Raw genomic sequence first — 20,763 nt, forward strand, 5'->3', positions numbered from 1 at the left:
TAACAGCTTATTTCTTCATGGAAATTATGAAAGTCAGAGAGCCTGCATCAAGAGATTTCAAGTATTAAACTATGACAGCTATCACAGATTAATATACCCAGTTAAACTACTCACATAACTAGGGGAAAAAGAAAGACTTCCAACGATATAAATAGTCTTTATATATATTCATCAAACCAAACCTAAAGAAAATATGAAGTAATGTTTTCAGCTGAAGAAATGTGCTCCGCAGAGATACCGTGGAAAGAAAAGTGAAGCTATAATGATTAAAAAAATTACAAAGTGCCACTGAGAACACAAACATCATCAAAAATCAACAACACAATGACCACAATTCACACACACATTTCAATAATAACTTTAAATATCAATGACCTCATTCTCCAATCAAAAGATACAGACTGACTAATCAACACCGAAGCAACAAACCAAAGTCAAAGCAACCCTGGCATGACATTTGGCTGACATATTTTATGCCCATTCTGGCAAGAACTCTGCCTTTTTAAGACTCATTTGCCCCACCATCCCCAAGAGTTGGAACTCTCAGATTTGGAAGTGTTAATTTTGAAAACTGTTTCTACTGAAGACTCTTACTTGTGTGTATAAAAGAACACTAGGAAGTGTGAGAGTCAAAGTTACATTTTAAGTTTAATTACTATGCATAAGAGATCCATGAAATAAAAATGTCTCTGATCTGCAAGCCCCTTGCCCATGGACAGATAGTTCCTGACATGCTGGAGGCTGTTGTTTATGGGAGATAACAAATCACGTGTTTTCACTCCCCTAAACAAGTTTGTCTGACCCATCTGCACTGGATATGCTTTATCACATGTGGGTGGGAGGTAAATAAGCAGGAAATATGTCAGGATATATGCTTGTCCCTGGTAAGACCTAATGGAAATGCAATGAATTATGTGTTTTCCTTCTTATGTCCTTGCCATACTTAATCCTGGGCCATTTCCCAAGAACCTGGGTATAGATCTGGCCAGGTTCCTTCCACTCAGCCAGTATTTGATTAAAGTTTCTTCAAATTTGGCTTTAAACCGTGGTAGTGGCCTTATTCTCAATTGGTGGGATTAATAGGAGACAACCAACCTTACCATCTACAGAATTAGTAAACCTCAGTCCTACCAGAGGAAAAAAGTCTAAGCCCAGTTGATGGAAGAAATAATAAAAGTCAGAATGAAAATAAATAAAATAGGGGAAAAAAAAGAACACAATACACACCAATAAGCTTAAGAGCTGGTTTTGCGACAGTTTGTGGCCCAAGATTCACAGAACTTTGGCCCAATCAGCCAAAAAAGAGGAAATCTGAGCAGGGCAGGGGGGAAAGAGAGAGAGAGAGACTAAACAAGAAAAAATTAGAACAGACACTAAAGAAATTCAGAATATTACATAGAAATGTTTTAAAAACTTTTATTGCATTAAGCTACCGTCTTAGGGTTTTATTGCTATGAAGAGACTCCATAACCATGGCAATTTATTCCTCCAAACAAAAGCAGGATCTGGGCTATCAGAACAATACCCCAGTCTCTGGTACCAATTTCCGTCTCAGTTAGGATTTCTATTGTTGTGATGAGACACCATGAACATAGCAATTTTTACATAGGAAAACATTTAAATGACCTACAGTTCAGAGGTTTAGTCCAATTTAGTCAGGACGGGAAGCACAGCAGCACACAGGCAGTCTTGATCCTACAGAGGTAGTTGAAAGTTCTACTTCTGGATTGAAAGGCAGCAGGAAGAAGAGTGACACTGGGCATGGGTTTGAGCTTCGGAAAGTTCAAGTCCACCCTCAGTTAAATATTTACTTCAACAAGGTCACACATACTCCAAAAAGGTCACACCGCCTAATAGAGCCACTCCCTATGGATCTATGTGGGCCATTTTCATTCAAAGTGCCACATATGTAAAACCTAAACAAAATGTATGAAATCATAGATTCAGAAAAAAACACCAAAATCAAATCATGAAGAACTCAACAACCTATGGGTCTCATCAACAGACCCATAACAAAGGAGGACATTGAAGTCCTAATAAAGCATTCAGCTAAAAATAATAAATAAATAAGGCCCAGGACCAAATGGATTAACAGCATAATTCTACCAGACTTTCAAAGAAGACCCACAGACAATACTATGTAACCTACTCAAAAAAGAAGAAGAAAAAAAAGAAACAGTATAAACAGACCAAAATTCCTTCTACAAAAAAAAACCTGTAAGTTGATATCCCCTGATGAACATAGACTCAAAAATATACATTAAAATGTTTGTAAACAGTACATTGAGATATATCAAAAGATTATCCATCATCATCAAGTTGGCTTTATCGCTTAAGTGCAGGAATGGTTCAATATTTGTGAATCAATAAATATAATAAAATACATAACTGGACTTAAAGATAAAAATCACATGATCATTTCAATAGATAAAGAAAAGCCCTCTGACCAAATCCAGCATGTCTTAATGATAAAGTTCTAAAGAATGTAAACAAGAGGAAATATATGTCAACATAATAAGAGATATGAGAAGTCCACAGCCAACATAATCCTAAGTAGTAAAATCTTGAAGGAATCCTACTAAAGTCAGGAACAAGAGAAGGATATCTACTATCCCTTCTGTTTTTGTTATGCATGAGAGGGATCCTTGCAGTGGGTCCCATGGAGGGTGGGTCCAAAGGTAGGTGAGGGACAGACAAATTCACCATAGAAACAGTTTGAGTGTGGAGTTTATTGAGATAAAGGGAATGGATAATGGGAGAAAAGAGAGAGACAGAGAAAGAGAGAGGGAGAGACTAGGGAAGAGAGAGGAGGAAGAGAAAGAGCCAAAGGTCGACTTGCCTCTTCAGAAGAACAGACTGGAGAGAGACTGGGAATGGGTGGAGTTTGTCTCTTAAAGGGACCTTTGCATCTACATACAGTCAGGGAACTGCTTGCCATGTGCAGAGGGGTGAGGTGTTGTTGAAAATTAAGGCCTGCCAGGCCAAAAGGAGCAAACCTGGAGTCTCCCTGGCACTGTCAGAGGTCCTGACCATGCCTAGCCAATAAGGGATGACCTCTGTCAGAGGTACTGACTGTCCCTAGCCAAACAGGTGTGACCATGCAATGTCAACTGATCAGAACACCTGGATGCTGGGAGAATATATGTTTTTCCTGCAGTTAAATGACCGAGTCTGTTGTATGTCTTCTAACTGACTACCAGTGTCTGAGATGTTGACACTGCACCTTCTCACCCTCTCTCCCAAGGAAGACAATAGAGCCCAATGACAAGGTGTGACACACTGTGCCAGGTTCCCAAAGGATAGGGCCAAGGTGTGCCTGGACACTAACACCTACTTCTTTTCAACACTGTGCTCAAAGTATTACCTGGAGTAATAAGATAAAAGGAGGAAATCAAACAGAAACAAGGGAAAAATAAGTCAAACTATCATATTATAAGTATCATATAAGATAATATGATACTATATGTTAGAGACCCCAAGAATTATATAAGAAAACTTTGAGGAAAACAATAAACTAATTCAATAATGTGAAAAGATAGAGTCAATTTGCACAAAATAATAGTTTTTTTCTATACACTCAACATATAGAGAAGTATTGTGGACACACTCCTATTTAAAATTGCCTCAAAAAATATGAAAGAATATGCCTAACCAAAGGAGTAAAGGAACTTAACAATGAAAACTTTAAGTATCTTAAAAAATAAGTACAAAAAGACACAAGAAAATAGAAAGACATCCAGGCTCATGGATTGGTACAATTAATATTGTGGTAATAAATATTTTACTGAAATATACTTACAGATTCAATGTAATCCCAATCAAAAACCCTCATCTAATTCTTCACACACAAAAAAAACATAAAAAGGTACCCTAAAATTCATATGGAACCACAAAAGACCTCAGATAGCTACAACAATCTTGAACAAAAAACCTGCTAGAGGGATATCCATTCCAGATCTAAGACATACTATAGAGTCAAACTAATAAAAACCATTAAGTAGTGGCACAAAGATTGTCATCAAGAGCAATGAAATAAAATAGAAGTTAGAAGTGAGTATAACTTCAGACATGTATTTAATAGAGACAAAATTGTAAGTTGAAGAAAAGAAAGCATCTTCAACAAATGGTGATGTGAAAACTAGATGTCCACATTCAGAAGAAAGAGATTAGAACAGTATCTATCACCTGTCATAAAAAAATAACTCCAAATGGATCAAAGACCTAAATCTGAAACCTGAAACACCAAAACTGCCAGAAGAAAACACAGGCAGAACTTTACATGATATAAGTGTTAGAAAGAACGTCCTGAATAATTCTCCCAAGAATTAGGATTAACAATTGAAAAATGGAACATCATGAAACTTAAAAGGTTCAGCAAAGCTAAAGAAAAAATTAGACCCTGTGAAGAGGAAGCCCACAGAATGGGACAGAATCTTTGCCAGCTATACATCTGACAGAGTAATAATAATATCTAGAACACAGTAAGAACTAAAAGAAACCAGTCAAATAAATAAATGACCCAACTGAAAAGCAGGCCTGGGACCTGAGCAGTTTTTAAAATAAAACTTCAAAAAAAAAAAAGGCTGCAAAATCTCACAAGAAAACCCATCATCATCCCTATCAATTAGGAAAATGCAAATCAAAACAATTTGAGATTTCATCCTTATCCATGTCAGAATGTCAAAGATCAATGGAACAACTGACAACAAATGCTGGAAGGGTTGTAGGGAAAAGAGAAACCTCATTCAATTCACAGTTGGTGGGAATATAAACTGGTACAGTCAGTATGGAAATTAATATGGAAAATTCTCAAAGCTGAAAATAAATCTGCCACATGACATGACAATATCGCTCCTTGGTATATGCCCAAAGCACTTGATATTATACTCCACAGAACTTGTTAAAATTAAAACCTTCCTTTTTATTTAGACAGAAAAGGGGAGGTGATATGGGATTCCCCTCTGTATGCTGTGAATGTTTTACTACCATTGGTTAATAAAAGAAGCTGCTTTAGTCTATAGCAGGGCAGAATAAAGTCAGGCTGTAAGAGATACAGGGAGACAGTAGGTGGAGTCAGAGAGAAAGCATGTAGCTGCTGAAGGAGAAAGATACCTGCTGGAACCTTATGGAATTTTCCTACTAGGCCATGACCTCATGGTGATGCACAGATTAAGAGAGATGTGTTAATTTAAGATGTAAGAGCTAGCTAGAAATACGTGTAAGCTAGTAGACCAAACACTGTTTTAATTAATACAGTTGTATGATTATTTCAGGTATGGATGGCTGGGAAACGAATGAGCAGCCTCAGCCTACACTCCACATCTTGAGATTATTATATAATTACATCATTTCTCCCTTTGGAGAAAGAACAGTTTCATAGAATACTTCCCAAGAGAAAGGGACACATGGTTTCCAAACAAACAACATCATGGTTAAAAGAAAAATTAATGGATTTGAAAAGTAAAATATATTTCAATGAAATGCTTTAATTTCCTCTTGACAACTTTCAACACTGTGCAGAAATTTAAAATGTACTGTCTAAAGGAATACAGTACTTTATAAATAACAGATGAAGCAATATTAGCAAAGATTCTAAGAACTACAAATACATATCTCTTATGAATATAGATTCAAAAATTCCTCAGCAAGACACTAGCAAGCAGAATCTAGATATATAAAAACATATGTCACGACCAGCTGAGATGTACCTCAGGAATGTAAAGTCAGTACAATATCTAAAACTTAACTCATGCAATGTACCATACATTAATAGAACCAGAGACAAAACGTATATGATTATCTATAGTAGATATATAAAAAGCATTTGAAAAAATATAAAAGAATTTTATGATTAAAAAATTCAATAAATAGAAAAAAACCTACCAGATGATACCAACAAAATGCTAACATGGAAAGGGCAAATGTAATGGGACCCCATTCCTATATAAAAACTAGAGGCAATTAAGGAATGCCGACAGTGGGAGAACTAAACTTCCCAAAGTAAGAGACCCCCAACTGGGTATCTAGAACAAATGGTCAGCACTGAAACGTATATATAAAAATAATAGTATACAGACTCAGCAGGCGATATTTATATACTAGGGAAAAATATATAGGTATGTAAGAAAACATTGAAAGAAAAAGAAGTCATGAACTTGAGAAAGGGCAGTATATGAGAGGACAGAAAGGGAAGGGGGAAAGTGATATATTTTAAGTATATTTTAATTTTAAAAATAAAAGTTATAAAAAATATTAAGAAAATTAAAAATGAGAAAAAAGACCATCTATTATAAACCTATAAAATATTATACTTAATAGTGAAATGCTGAAGTAATTCTGCTTATGTTCAGGAACCAGGAATTCAACACAGTATTAGTTGACAGCCAAGGCAATCAAGCAATAGAGAGACTGGTATCCAGACTCTAATGAAAGAGTGAACCCATGTCTACCTCATATCATGTAACTTCATATACAAAACTAAGAAATTATCTGTGACCATATCCCCTACTCTCATTTGATGCTGGAAACTACACAAAGATGAAAAAATTATAAAATTCACTAAAAAGTACTGTAATAAAGGAGATCATAGAAAATACAGGTTCCCACAGAAAATTGCAAAAGCCAGCTGTATGTTTATATTGTAGTAGTAAACTACTCAAATATAATTATGGAAATAACTGCCCTTACATCATGAGAATAAAATGTAATCGGGTAAAATCAACATAAGGAATACTAGCCTTAATACCTGACAACTGCAAATACTGCTGAGAGAAAGAAAGACTAAAACAAATGAAAGCCTGTGAACTACTATAACACAATAGTTGGGTTGGAGACGGTTTGGGGTTAAAGCATGCCATCCACAAGCTTGTGGGCCTTGAATTGGATCCCATAGGCCATGTATAGGCCTCTCAATTTCAAAACTTACTAACAACTTCACTGATAAAGATGGTGTGATAAACCTATAGATTAATAAAACAAAACTGAGAGTTCAGAACATGTCTCATATTTTTATTTACAATCAAAATTGATTTTTGACTGAAATTTGATTTCAAGTGATTGATTTTCAGCATACTGATTTTCAGACACAGTACTAAGAATGAAATCAGACCCATATCTATTACCCTGCACAAACATCAACTTCAAATGGACCAAAGACTCCAGTATGAAATTTGAATTGTTGAAATTGCTGCAAGAAAATATAGAAAGTACCTACAAGATATAGATATAAAAATAACTTTCTGAACAGGACTCAATTTTCCAACAATTAAAATTAATTAAAACCAACAACTGATGAACAGGACCTTACAAAATTAAGAGCTTATTTCTATGTAGCAAAGTAAGTAATCAATAAAAATGAAAAGGCCCAGAAAGTGTGAAAGAATCTTTGCCAGCTATATATCATTTCCAGAATATACAAAGAATGCAAAGAACCAGTCAAGAATACAAACAATCCAACTAAAAACTTGGCAATGGATCTGAACACAGAGACTATTGATTTCTAAGTCTTCAACATCCAAGCAATTAAATAAATGCAAATTGAAACTACTTTGAGATTTCATATTATACCAATCAGGGTTGCTAAGATCAACAAATGCTGGTGAAATGTGGAGAAAGGGGAACCATCATCCACTGTTTGTGAATTGCAAACTGTTACAGCAATGATGAAGATCAGAGAATTCTCAAAATGCCAAAAGTAGATTTACCAAAGGACTTCACATCTTACTCCACAGATCCTTGCTCAGTCATGTTTATTGCCACTCCATTCAAAAAAGCTAGAAACCAAAAACAACCTCAATGTCCTGCAAATGATGACTAGATAAAGAAAATGTTGTACACATTTACAATAGTATTCAAATGTAAATAAAAAGAAAACCATGACATTCCCGGTAAATGAATGGAACTAGAAAATCTTATACTGAAAAAGGTAACCCCAGACAGAGAATGACAGATGCTGCACGTTCTTGCTTATTTGTGGAGTCTATAGGGATCTAAATATTTAGATGGAATAAATACAGAAACCAGGGAAGTATAACAAGGCCGTAGCGGTGCTGTGTAGGGGAGTAATAAAAATAATCGGGGGACACTTTAACTTGGGGAAAGGAGGAGGGCAATACGGAGGTGAGGGAAAAGAATACATGACAATAAAGTTGCTTGAAAAATCCTTAAGAAAATATAAGTTTATGATTAATTACAATTACACATCTACTATATGCATACACCCATATTAGTTTAAATTAATTTACACCAATTGGGGTGATAATACTCACCCCAAGAACCACAAACTATATAACAAAAACCCTAGGGCCAAAATTGGAAATCTCCTTTTGAGTTGTTGATCAGGGGCATCCAAGAAATTTCTCAAATAATCTAGGTTATTGCTATATTGCTACTTGGTTGACTCCCAGACTTAACTGTTGCTGCAGAGACCACACACTTTAGACACAGGACTTGGAGGAATTCAGCTGGAACTGACCTGGAAGCCTCTTCCCAAGGACTAGCTAGCATGATAACAGATGGTGATGTGCAAGCTGCCAAGGGAGAAAAGCAATCAATAGTCCTACCCAGCTGTACAGCCTACAAACACAACAATAACCACTATAACAAAGTATCCCCAAAGATGTAGTAGTGGTACTTTATTATTGTGTGTAACCAACACACATTGTACTTAAGACCAGCTCAATGGTAGGGAATTCAGGACCATATGGTAGGTATCTAGGGCCATAAATCCAGCCAACTACCTGTGGCTGGCAAAGAAGATCATGAACACTAAAGGAGAATCTACTACCACCACTTCCATAAACCAGTATTATTTCCTACTGCATTCTAAATATTTATCCTTACACTCACAGATAAAGTGTGGTTCTTACCCATCATTAGAGAAGTGTCTTTTTTAGCAGATAGAGACCATTACAGAAGTAGAGAACAACTTACCGTGGGGTGCTCAACTGCAACTGATACTCTACAACACAATCTCTACACAGAGGACTCAGGGAGGGAGCAAGAGAAAGAGGGAGGGGAAGACTGTGGGAGCCAGAGGACCAGCACATCTTCAGCAAGATCTTGTCATCTAAATATAACAGTGAAGCTGTACCCACGAAATCTCCACAAAATTGCTGCCTAACAAAACCTGAACAATACCACCACCAGTTGCCATGCCTACATGGATGGGGTAAACCCCACAAGCCCCAGCCCTAGAATGAACAGATACAGGCAATGAGTAGGTGCTGAGAATTCGTCTTCTCCAATGAGTAGTCCCCTAATAAGTTCTCTGATCCTAAGTGGCCAGACTTAAGCAAATATACATACAATCAACACTAAATGAACCCATATATGTATGTATATATGTGTATACAAATATATGTATGTATTTGTGTAAAACATCAACAAAGAAAAGATCAAATATTTGAGAAAAAAATGGAGGAGAAAGGAAAAGTTGTAGGGGTGGAAATGATGAAATAACAGTATTCCTATATGAAATTATCAAAAGATAGTTTAAAAACCACAAAGATACATATTATGAAAAGAAAGTAAAATTGTATTTATTCATGCTTGTCACATTTATGGAGGTCCTTTAAAAAACTACAAATAAAAAGACAAGCCCTGTACAATAATAACAACAGCTGACAGAGAAATCAGCAGAAATTCTCAGCTATATAGTGACTTTCAGGCCAGTCTGAGCTACATGAGACCATTTATGCAAAAACAAAGAGCTGGACAGAAGACTCAGCAGTTGAAGTGCTTATTGCTCTTTCAGAAGACCCTACTTCAGTTCCTAGCTCACAATTGAAATGCTCGATCAGTGGTTCTCAACTTGTGGGTTGTGATCCCTTTGGATTTCTAATATATGCTATCCTGCATACCAGATATTGATATTATAGTTGATAATTATAGTAGCAAAATTATAGTTATAATGTAGGAATGAAATAATTTTATGTTTGGAAATCAACACCACATGAGGAACTATACCAGAGGGTTACAGCATGAGGAAATTTGATAATCATTGCTTTAGATTCTGGAGATCCAATGCCTCCCATCAGAACCTACACTCAGAAGGCACACATACACAGACACATGTGCAAGAATAGAAGTTTAAAAAAATTAACCCAGATAAAAAATATGAAACTTTATATGCCCGTCTATAAGTATAGAAAAGGCAATTGCTAAAAACAATCTTCCATAATAAAAAATCTCATTAATCTGAGTACTAAAAGAACTATTCCTCCAATCTAATAAACATCATCTATGAAAAATTCCTTATAGTTATCAACTTAAAAGGTTGAACAAAAAGAACAATTTGTTTCTGTCCTTATACTTCTATAAGAAGGAAGTCTGTCAACTACAACTCTGAAATGTTTAGAAATGAAACTTTAGAAATGTCTGAAAGTCAATGCAAGAAAAGAAAATACATACAGACAAGAAAGAAACAAAGTTTCTTTGTACAGGTGACACTGTTCTATAAGAAACATTTAGATATCTACAGAAAATACATCAAAATAAACTATTTTAAAAAACAATGTTACTGTGATAAATTCAAAGATGTAACTATAACCCTCTATCCTGGTATTATTCATTTACTGTTGCTAAGGTTAGGGCTAAATCACAAATACCACATCTAAGATTAGGTCACAAAAGACACTGACTTCTGTTATGCTCACTGTTGCTAATTCCAATGGAAGTCAAAGAGTCAAGTAAATGTTGAAGGTGTTGGCCTGCTTCTTCTTGATGCTTATAGAAACTGGCTGAAGAAAAAGGAAACTGAATAAAGACCATTAAGCTACAATAAGCAAGGCCTTAGCGATTTCAAAGATTTACTTTACTTGAGTTTTGCTTGAGATTTGCTTTACTGAGTGAGGTAAGCCAGACCCAAAAAGAGGAACACGGTATGTATTCACTCATAAGTGGATTCTAACCATAATTAAAGGTCTCTGAGCCTATTATTCGTGATCCTAGAGAAGCTAAATATGAAGATGAACCTGATGAAGATTATTTAGCTATCCACCAGGAGATCCTGCATCTGACGAAGGACGGCGATACAGCCGGTGACCCACATTGCAGCACCGGACTGAGCCCCCCGAGGTCCAAATGAGGAGCAGAAGGAGGAAGAACATGAAAAACGAAATCAGTACTGCGAGGGATGCTATCACCCACTGATACAAGGGAACGGATCTGATGAGAGTTTACCATGGCCAGTTGGACTGGGACTGAAAGAGGACGTGACCTAACCAGACTCTCCGAATTTGGCCGGATTCTCTGACTGTGGCTGACCCGAAGTCTTTCTGAAAAGCCATTGACTATGACACTGGGACCTGTTTCCTCTACATATAATGGATTTTGGGGATCCAGTCTGTTTGGACACTCACCTTCCTGGACCTGGAGGGAGGGGGAAGGAAATGGAACTTCCCACAGGGCAGGAAACCCTGACTGCCCTGGGGGACGAAGAGGGAGGAGGAGGGGGAGTAGGGGGAGTGGGAGGGTGTTGGGAGGGGGGGTGGAAATGGAAACTTTTATAATTTAATAAAATTTACTAAAAAAAAAAAAAAAAGATTTGGATTCACTCTAAAAAAAAAAAAGAAAAAGGAAACTGAATAAAGACCATTAAGCTACAATAAGCAAGGCCTTAGCGATTTCAAAGATTTTTATACACAATGCACACATTCTCCCCCTCCTCTCTCAGGGGCGGAGGGGCAGGCTGAATTTTTTAAAATATACTTCTCAGTGTATTTTAAATCCTGGATAACACCATGTAAAACATGTGTCAGAGATAAAAGCAAAGATGAAACTTTTGTTGAGGCATTAAAAAAATTAAAGTCTATATCTCAATATAAACAGAAAAGACATGTTAAAAGATTGTTTGGGCTCAAAATTTCTTCAAACAGCAAAGCCTCCAAGAAGCTTACCATTACTTTAAGCTGATATGTTTTGTTGTAATGCATTGAACACCCATAGAGAACACAGATTATAAATGTGCTCATCAATGGCTTTAAATCCTCATCAGCTTGCTCAGCAGTATGTGCATCCCAACTGCATCTGCCTCTGTTGCTGTCTCTCAGATCTCTCTGCTTTCTCTGTGCCTCATGGTTTACTCATGTCTGAATATCTTGGAAGCTCAATAAAGAAGATGAGTATAATTCCAGTGCTCAGAACTAAGCAGACCTTCCCATGGCTCAGATTTTACTAATTTCATATGAACAGACTGCTTTGAGGTTTGCTGGTACTCTTGATCCTCAGTGTACCACAGGCATCATATTCCTCAAGGCAACACTTCCCTTCAGGTAGGCCAGATGCTTCTTCTCAATGTCTTCCCCAACCTCAGCTTTATACTTTCCTAGTCTGGTGAATTTATATATTTACTATACACATGGTAGTCGGGATTTTGGTAGTTTACTTTTGATTGATGTTGCTGTAATTATGCCTATGCTAAACAGTCTTGTGCAACCTGGGTTTAAGAGGTATTCTTATATTTCTTCTATAATTTGGGGACCAGTATATAACTCTTGCTTCCATTCAGTTTTGTGCCTCCTTCCCACAATGTTACGTGGCTTTTTAAGAAACATACATTCTATTCCTGAAAATGTGTTTTGTTTTACAGAGGAAGACAGAGAATGTAGTAGGAGAGAGCTGCTTGATGGTCCCCAGCAGCTCAGTCCCAAAATAATCACACAGAAACTGTATTAATTAAATCATTGCTTGGCCCATTAACTCTAGTTTCTTATTGGCTAACTCTTACATATTAATTTAATTCATTTCTATTAATCTCTGTATTGCCACGTGGCTTACCGGATAAAGTTTCAGCATGTCTGTCTCCAGTGGCTCCAAGGCTTCTCTCTGACTCTACCTCCTTTCTCCCAGCATTCAGCTTAGTCTTCCCCGCCTAGCCCCGCCTAGCTCTGTTCTACCCTATCAGGCCAAGCCATTAACCAATAAAAGCAACACATAGACAGAAGGACCTCCCACACCAAGAGAACTTTCCTGTCATCCCTGTAGCAAGTGCTGTTTCCCTTCCAACACCTGCACCAAGAGAAATCAGTTTTCTTGCCAAATAGAGCCTATGAACAAACACTGTCAAAACAGTTTTTTTTAGGGGGGTCCCAGGGAATATTTGCTGTCCCAGGGAATCGCATTTTTGCCTGCCCAATGTTGGCCTTTGGCAATCTCACACATACTTTTTAGCTGAAAATCCCATTTATTTCCAGAATGGTCAGGTATGTTAGTACTTACTGCTGCCTTTCATGAGCAACACAGTTCTCCTTAGAACTTAGGCTAATTGGTTACTCTTCCATCTCAACTCTATTTTAAAGTCCTCTGTTTTCAGTTTGTTGTACATCTTTATTATTGTAAGATAAGGAATAATATCCTTTAAGTCATTAGACTTAATTATATAAATGCATATGCTTACCTACATGTTTTTGCACTTATTTTCCTTACAATTCCTTTTCCATTTCCTAAGTTGGAGCAAGTTTAATAACAAAGCATTAGTCAGCATTAGATTATATCCCACAAAATTACAATATATACTATTTAAAACATGGAAAAACCAAATTCATAATGCAGAAACATGGAGCAGTAAGTCCCCACCTCACCTAGGGTCAGCAAAAAGCACACCACTTCTTTCCTACTCTTGTTATAAATGCAGTGCTTAAATCTTATTAAGAGAAAACAGACAAATCCATATTTAGGAAAATTCTACAAAACATATGACTACTACTCATTGAAAGTGACAAGGCCAAGAAGGAATAAAACACTGTCACAGACTGAAGAATACTAAAAAGAAATAATTATAGATGGGACTTTTCTTCCTCTCGTTCAATCTTACTGGACCAATTTTTTTCTGCCCACTGACCACTGGAAAGAAAACTATAGTATAGAGTAAATAAAGATGTAATATTTTGACCTCTGTAAAAACTAATATGTTACAGAAGTATATCTTTTAGATATCTTTGTTAACTTAGAATATTCAAATACTTTTAAACTATCAAAATTTTTAGTATAAGATGATAATTATGTCCTTTAACAATGATTTAAAGATAGAACATACACATCAAATGATCAATAATTGTGTTACAATCAATTATATATAAATTAATAGCATAGGGAATAAAGACATTCTAATGTACTAACTTGAGAATTCTTAGTTCTCAAATGCCATAATTCAAGAAATTCCCAGATGCAGTTTTGAGGCAGCCACCTAAACAAGTACTCCTGGGGATTTCTGAGAAACTACTCAGTGTGATCCCTCACATATTAGTGACTTTTCTTCTCTCCCACTTATTTCAGGTCTATTCTGATCCAAATTTATTATAGCAAGTACTGGCAAGGTTTTGATATCAACTTGATAGAAGCTAGAGTCATCAGAGAGGAAGAAACCTCAGTTGAGGAAATGCCTCCATGAGATCCAGATGTAAGGCCTTTTCTCAATTAGTGATCAATGGTAGAGAGCCTAGTTCATGTTGGTGGTGCCATCTCTGGGCTGGTGATCCTGGGCTCTATAAGAAATCAGGCTGAGTACAAATCACAATCCCAGAGAACCTAGACAACAATAAGGATCCTAAGAGAAACAAATATGGATCTAATCTACCTGGGAAGTAGAAAAAGACAAGATCTCCTGAGTAAATTGGGAGCATGGGGACCACGGGAAAAGGTTGAAGGAGATGGGAGAGGCAAGGAGGGGAGCAGAGAAAAATGTATAGCTTAATAAAATCAATTTTTAAAAAAAGAAAGAAATCAGGCTAAGCAAGCCAGGACAAACAAGCCAGTAAGCAGCTCTCCTCCATGGCTTCTGCATCAGCTCCCGCCTCCAGGATCCTGACCCATTTGAGTTCCTGCCTTATTTCATTAAGTATGAACAGCAATGTGGAGGTGTAAGTCAAATACACCTTGCTTCCCCAACTTGCTTCTTGGTCATGGTGTTTCATTGCAGTAATAGAAATCCTAACTAAGGAACAACAGTATACAAATGAACTATGGCAGAGAATAATCATGGTCCATAAGCACAGGGACAAAAGACATTAAACAGAAAACTGAGAAAAGACCAAATGCTATAGGATAGGGTATATTGTTTCAATGGACCTATAGTGATAGTCCATCAATCTTCCATTGACCCAAATGTGGGTCAAGCATGAGTCAGAATAAATCCACACAAATCAGCAAAGGTTGTTCACACTCATAGGGCTGTGTGCGAATGTCACACAAAAGGGAAAAAGTACTTGTTACAGAAAAATTAACTTCATATAGGTGGCACATTGTAGTCAGACTAGAAGAAAGACTATTAAATGTGCATTAATTATTTAAAACATATTATTTGAGTGACAGATTTCAAAATGGACTATCTAAAATTCAAGTCTTGAATACCAACTCTTCGGCACTATTAATGACTTTCTACCTACAGGAAGTTAAAAGTCTTTTCTTACAATTTCTAAGTAATTAATTATAAGGACTATTGTATGTCATCCCCTAACCCAAATAATGAAAGTATCAAAAATGAAAGTAAAAACTCTTAAGCTACTGAAAAATAAAAGTCTAGTATTTCTATTGTAGGGTAATGTACATTTCATTCTTACCTAGAAGTTATAATAAATATTTTTATAAAAAATAAAATAATGATCAACTTACTTTACAATGGTGCATCGGGTTTGTTTGTTTTATTTTGGTTTTTTGCATCTCGGAAATATCAAGTAGAACTAGCAAAATGTCCATTGGGAAAAATCAGAGTATCTGGGCCTAAAAAGAATTTGTTCTCAAATAAGTTACTGCAAAAGTAGTCTCTTGGGAACAATGCATGAACTGACAATGGATCCAAGACAGGAAACAGAAGGGTTTTCAGATTCTTATAGAATAGTTCATCCCTATCTAGTACTGCAACTGTGGCTAGAATAATTTTAAAATGTTGAAACTTATTTTTCTTCAAAAATAAAGTCAATGAAACAATCTATGTATTAGTCCACAGCACCCGTTGCCACCTTACAGGCCCCAGTAAACAAGAGCATGCATGCAGAGCTGATCTCCACAAGTAATTCTTTTACCATCCCTGAAAATAATTCATTAATGCTACGGTGAAAGACTTTCTGAAGTCATATAATTCTGCAACTGCAACAAGAATTCTTTCTACCCTAAATCTTTCTAGAGAAAGCTCAGCCAATATCCCACTTACTCTTATGCACATGTAAATCAATGCTGGACACCTTAGGGAAGCCTCTTCATTTACTTGAAATTTACGTATCAAATTATCCCTTACTATCTTCTTCTATAAGCAACATAATTCACATCACTGTAATTTTTCTTTGTTGTATCTATTCTCCATTAGCTTCTGAATTTTGGTTCACCTCTGTACACTAATAATATCTGTGTACTAATAGTGGGAAAGTTCCCTAAATATAGATTAGTAAGGAAGCACCCACAGAAAGTTAACTCATAGCTGAAATTTCAAAGTCTGTTTGCTTTCTTACCCACTAGCACAGTTTTGTTCACTCATATTCACTATGAATGAGGGGTTTATTTTATCTATCTGTGCTGTCTAATCATCATGCGTTTCCATAAAAAAATTTCCAACATCCCCTGGAATAATGGCACCAAGTTATCCCCAGAGCAGAAACTCCTTACCTGTGCTACACTTGAACATTTTTAAGGAATATGAAAGTTCTCTGAATCTTCTGACACTTCTCCCTTTTGATTTGTTTTAATTTCTTTTACACACAGGGTCTCACTTTGTAGACCAGGCTGGCCTTGAACTCAGAGTTCTGTCTACACCTGCCTCCCGAGTGCCAAGATTAAATGCATATGTCTCGATGGTTTGACCTTTAATATTCTATGCATGTCATAAGCTCTTATCAGCACTATTGTCCTTTATTTGAATGAATTCATTTTTCTAGCCTATTATGCCAATGATAAATTTTATTTTATATCTTTTATTCAAATATATATTTCCAATTAAAACTACTAATACATCTTACAGGCATCTTTCCTTTTTATATTTTTAGTTAAATTTCACATTAGTGCAAAGAACTTGAAAATAATAAACATGATCCAGCTACAAGTATTCAAACAAGTATTTGACCAAACCCATGTCTATATGTCTCCGTGACCGCACAGCTGGAAAAGCCTTTCTGAAGCTGTGGAGCTCTGCCTTGGATTTATTTATTTATTTATTTATTTATTATGTATACAGTATTCTATCTGTGTGCATGCCTGCAGGCCAGAAGAGGGCACCAGACATCATTACAGATGGTTGTGAGCCACCATGTGGTTGCTGGGAATTGAACTCAGGACCTTTGAAAGAGCAGGCAATGCTCTTTACCGCTGAGCCATCTCTCCAGGCCCCTCTGCCTTGGATTTTATACTTTTACCATCAATTACATTTTTATGCTCTTATCTAACACAAAAATAAAAAAATGCATTACAGTGTTAAAATTAGGAAACAATCATATTCTCTCTCACAATTCATGTCTTTTACTTGCACTCTATCCTTTGTCATTACCGAATATCTCTCCCTTCCTTTCTGCTTTCTAAATATATACAAGATTCACAGTTACATTTGAACACATGTACATATTATAGGCTAGAATCTACATATGAGGTTAGGTGACTTTAATATTATACATTCTAAGTTAATCCATTTTCTTTCATATTGAGATTTCATTTTTCTGTGGAGCTGAGAGGTGTCTTTCTGACCCCTTGTTCCATAGCATCAGTACAGATATTAAACAGGAGGTTCACATACAGAGCCTGTATGAGGACCTGTCCAAGATACAAATATGTTTTCCCACATCACATTACCAAAGTCATGACCATATTTCAAAAAAGGGAGAAATGCAGGGCTTGGAAATAGTTCTAATAAAGATGCTTTAAACATCAAAAGTAATATTTGAAAAATAAGTAAACATTATGCATTTATATATTAATCTACAACTGAAAAAAGGAAAACAAATGACACTTCTTGTTCTGTAGGCTTGCTGAGAGCTACTGAATGCTGTATCCCTCTGAGTGGTAGGTGCCAGCCAATCTCAGTGATGTGACTCCTTAAACAATACCAACAGCTTTGCATCTAAGCCAAAGCATAAGCAGGTGTATTCAAATACGTCACAGAAATATGTCATTTTCTTAATGCTTTTGGCACTTGTCTCCATTTGATTTGACCTTATACAAGGTACAAACAATCTCTTATGGCTATTTTTTTTTCTTAAAAAGATATGAATTAAGGTAACTTTTAAAACTACAGTCTAACCATTTCCTATTAAAACATCATTATTTTCTATTAAATCAAAAATGAGTCTATTCATTTTAAAAATGATATATTACACAAGGCAAGCTAAGCACAAAAGCAGCAGATTTTGTATTATTTTATATGATGTGATTTGTAAAGCAAAGTTTTATAATAAGCAACTATATTTAAACATCTTTTTTATAAAGAACACAATTTTTTTCTCTTCAGAATGAAATTTGAGCTTTCATTTCCTCTCTCTTCATTTTACTTTGTATTTTCTTCTTGAATACTGAGCAGGATTGGGGATAATCAGAATCTGAATATAATGATGACATCTGCACAGAGGAGTTGCTCAGAGCAGGGGCCCAGAACCCAGGGAGATATAAAAGAGTATCTACACAGAAGTCTAGTAGGAGGTAGAGACTCAAGCAGGTAAGAAGAACATTGTGGGGAGAAAGTCAGTCACACATGGATTAAAAACCTCAATATATGTCCAAGGAGATGCCCCAGCTCGTTCCTTGAGCAGCAGAGGAAAGGGTGCCTGAACTGGCCTTGTCCTATAGTCACACTGATGAATATCTTGCTTATCATCAAAGAACCTTCATCTGGTGATGGATGGAGATAGAGACAGAGACCCACATTGGAGCACTGGCTGAGCTCCCAAGGTCCTAATGAGGAGCAGAAGGAGGGAGAATATGAGCAAGTCAGGATCGCGAGGGGTGCTTCTACCCACTGAGACAGTGAAACAGATCTAATGGGAGATCACCAAGGCCAGTTGGAATGGGACTGATGGAGCATGTGATCAAACCGGACTCTCTGAAGGTGGCTGATGATGGAGGCTGACTGAGAAGCCAAGGGCAATGGGGCTGGGCTTTGATTCTACTGCATGGACGGGCTATGTGGGAGCCTTGTCTGTTTGGATGCTCACCTTCCTGAACCTGGGGGGAGCGGGGAGGACCTTGGACTTCACATAGAGTAGGGAACCCTGACTGCTCTTTGTCCTGGAGAAGGAGGGGGAGAGGAAGTGGGAGGAGGGGAGAGGAAGGGAGTGAAGTGGGAGGAGAGGAGGAGGTGGAAATTTTTAATAAAAAAAAAATAAAAAATAGACCTCAATATAAATCTGACCACACTGAACCTGACAGAAGAGAAAGTGGGAAGTAGTCTACAACACATGGGCACAGGAGACCACTTCCTACGTATAACCCCAGTAGCACAAACACTGAGAGCAACAATTAATAAATGGGACCTCCTAAAACTGAGAAGCTTCTGTAAAGCAAAGGACACTCTCATTAAGACAAAAAGGCAACCTATTGAATGGGAGAAGATCTTCACCAACCCCGCATCAGACAAAGGTCTGATCTCCAAAATATATAAAGAAAAGAAACTAGACATTAAAATTTTGAATAACCCAAAAGATACTAAAGGTCATGTTCAACTTCCTTAGCAATCAGGGAAATGCAAATCAAAACAACTTTGAGATACCATCTTACCCTTGTCAGAATGGCTACAATAAAAAACACCAATGATAAGCTATGCTGGAGAGGATGTGGAGTAGGGGAACACTCATCCATTGTTGGTGGGAATGCAAACTTGTGCAACAACTTTGGAAATCAGTGTGGCAGTTTCTCAGGAAACTGGGAGTCAACCTACCTCAGGATCCAGCGATTCCACTCTTGGGAATATACCCAAGAGATGCCCAATCATACTACAAAAGCATTTGTTCAGCTATGTTCATACCAGCATTATTTGTAATAGCCAGAACCTGGAAACAACCAAGATGCCCCTCAATGGAAGAATGGATAAAGAAAGTGTGGAACATCTACACATTAGAGTACTTACCCAGCAGTAAAAAAACAATGAAATCTTGAATTTTGCATGCAAATGGATGGAAGTAGAAAACACTACCTTGAGTGAGATAACCCAGATCCAAAAATATGAATATGGTATGTACTCACTCATTATTGGATTCTAGCCATAAACAAAGGACATTGAGCCTATAGTTTGTGATCCTGAAGAAGCTAAATAAGAAGGTAAACCTAAAGAAAAACATATAGTTATTCTCCTGGATATTGGAAGTAGACAAGATCGCCAGGCAAAAGTTGGGAGTACGAGGGTTGGGGTAGGGTGGGGGTACGGAGAGATGGGGAGAGAGAAGGGAAAAGGAGAGGATTGGGGAGAGCTTGGGGGAATGGGATGGTTGAGATGGAGGAAGGGTGGATATGGGAGCAGGGAAGAAGATATCTTAATCAAGGGAGCCATTTTAGGGTTGGCAAAAGACTTGGCTCTGTCTAGAGGGGTTCCCAGGTGTCAAAGGGATGTCCCAAGCTAGGTCCTTGGGCAGCAGAGGAGAGGGTATCTGAACTGGCCTTGTCCCATAGCCACACTGATGAATATTTGCATTATCACCATAGAGCCTTCATCTGGTGATGGATGGAGACAGAGACAGAGACCCTCAATGGAGCACTGGACTGAGCTCCCAAGGTCCAAATGAAGAGCAGATGGAGGGAGAACATGAGCAATGAAGTCAGGACCGTGAGGGGTGCGTCCACCCACTGAGACGGTGGGAC

General features: G+C 37.1%; 1 protein-coding gene across 4 annotated transcripts in view; it reads right to left on the bottom strand.

Moving 5' to 3' along the window:
* The window catches only part of Kiaa1328 (KIAA1328 ortholog), a 300,949-nt gene that overhangs the window by 264,035 nt on the left and 16,151 nt on the right, over positions 1-20,763 (bottom strand). The window lies entirely within an intron of this gene.

The sequence above is a fragment of the Myodes glareolus genome, chromosome 13, assembly GCF_982192425.1.
Source record: "Myodes glareolus chromosome 13, mMyoGla1.1, whole genome shotgun sequence".
Taxonomy (NCBI): domain Eukaryota; kingdom Metazoa; phylum Chordata; class Mammalia; order Rodentia; family Cricetidae; genus Myodes; species Myodes glareolus.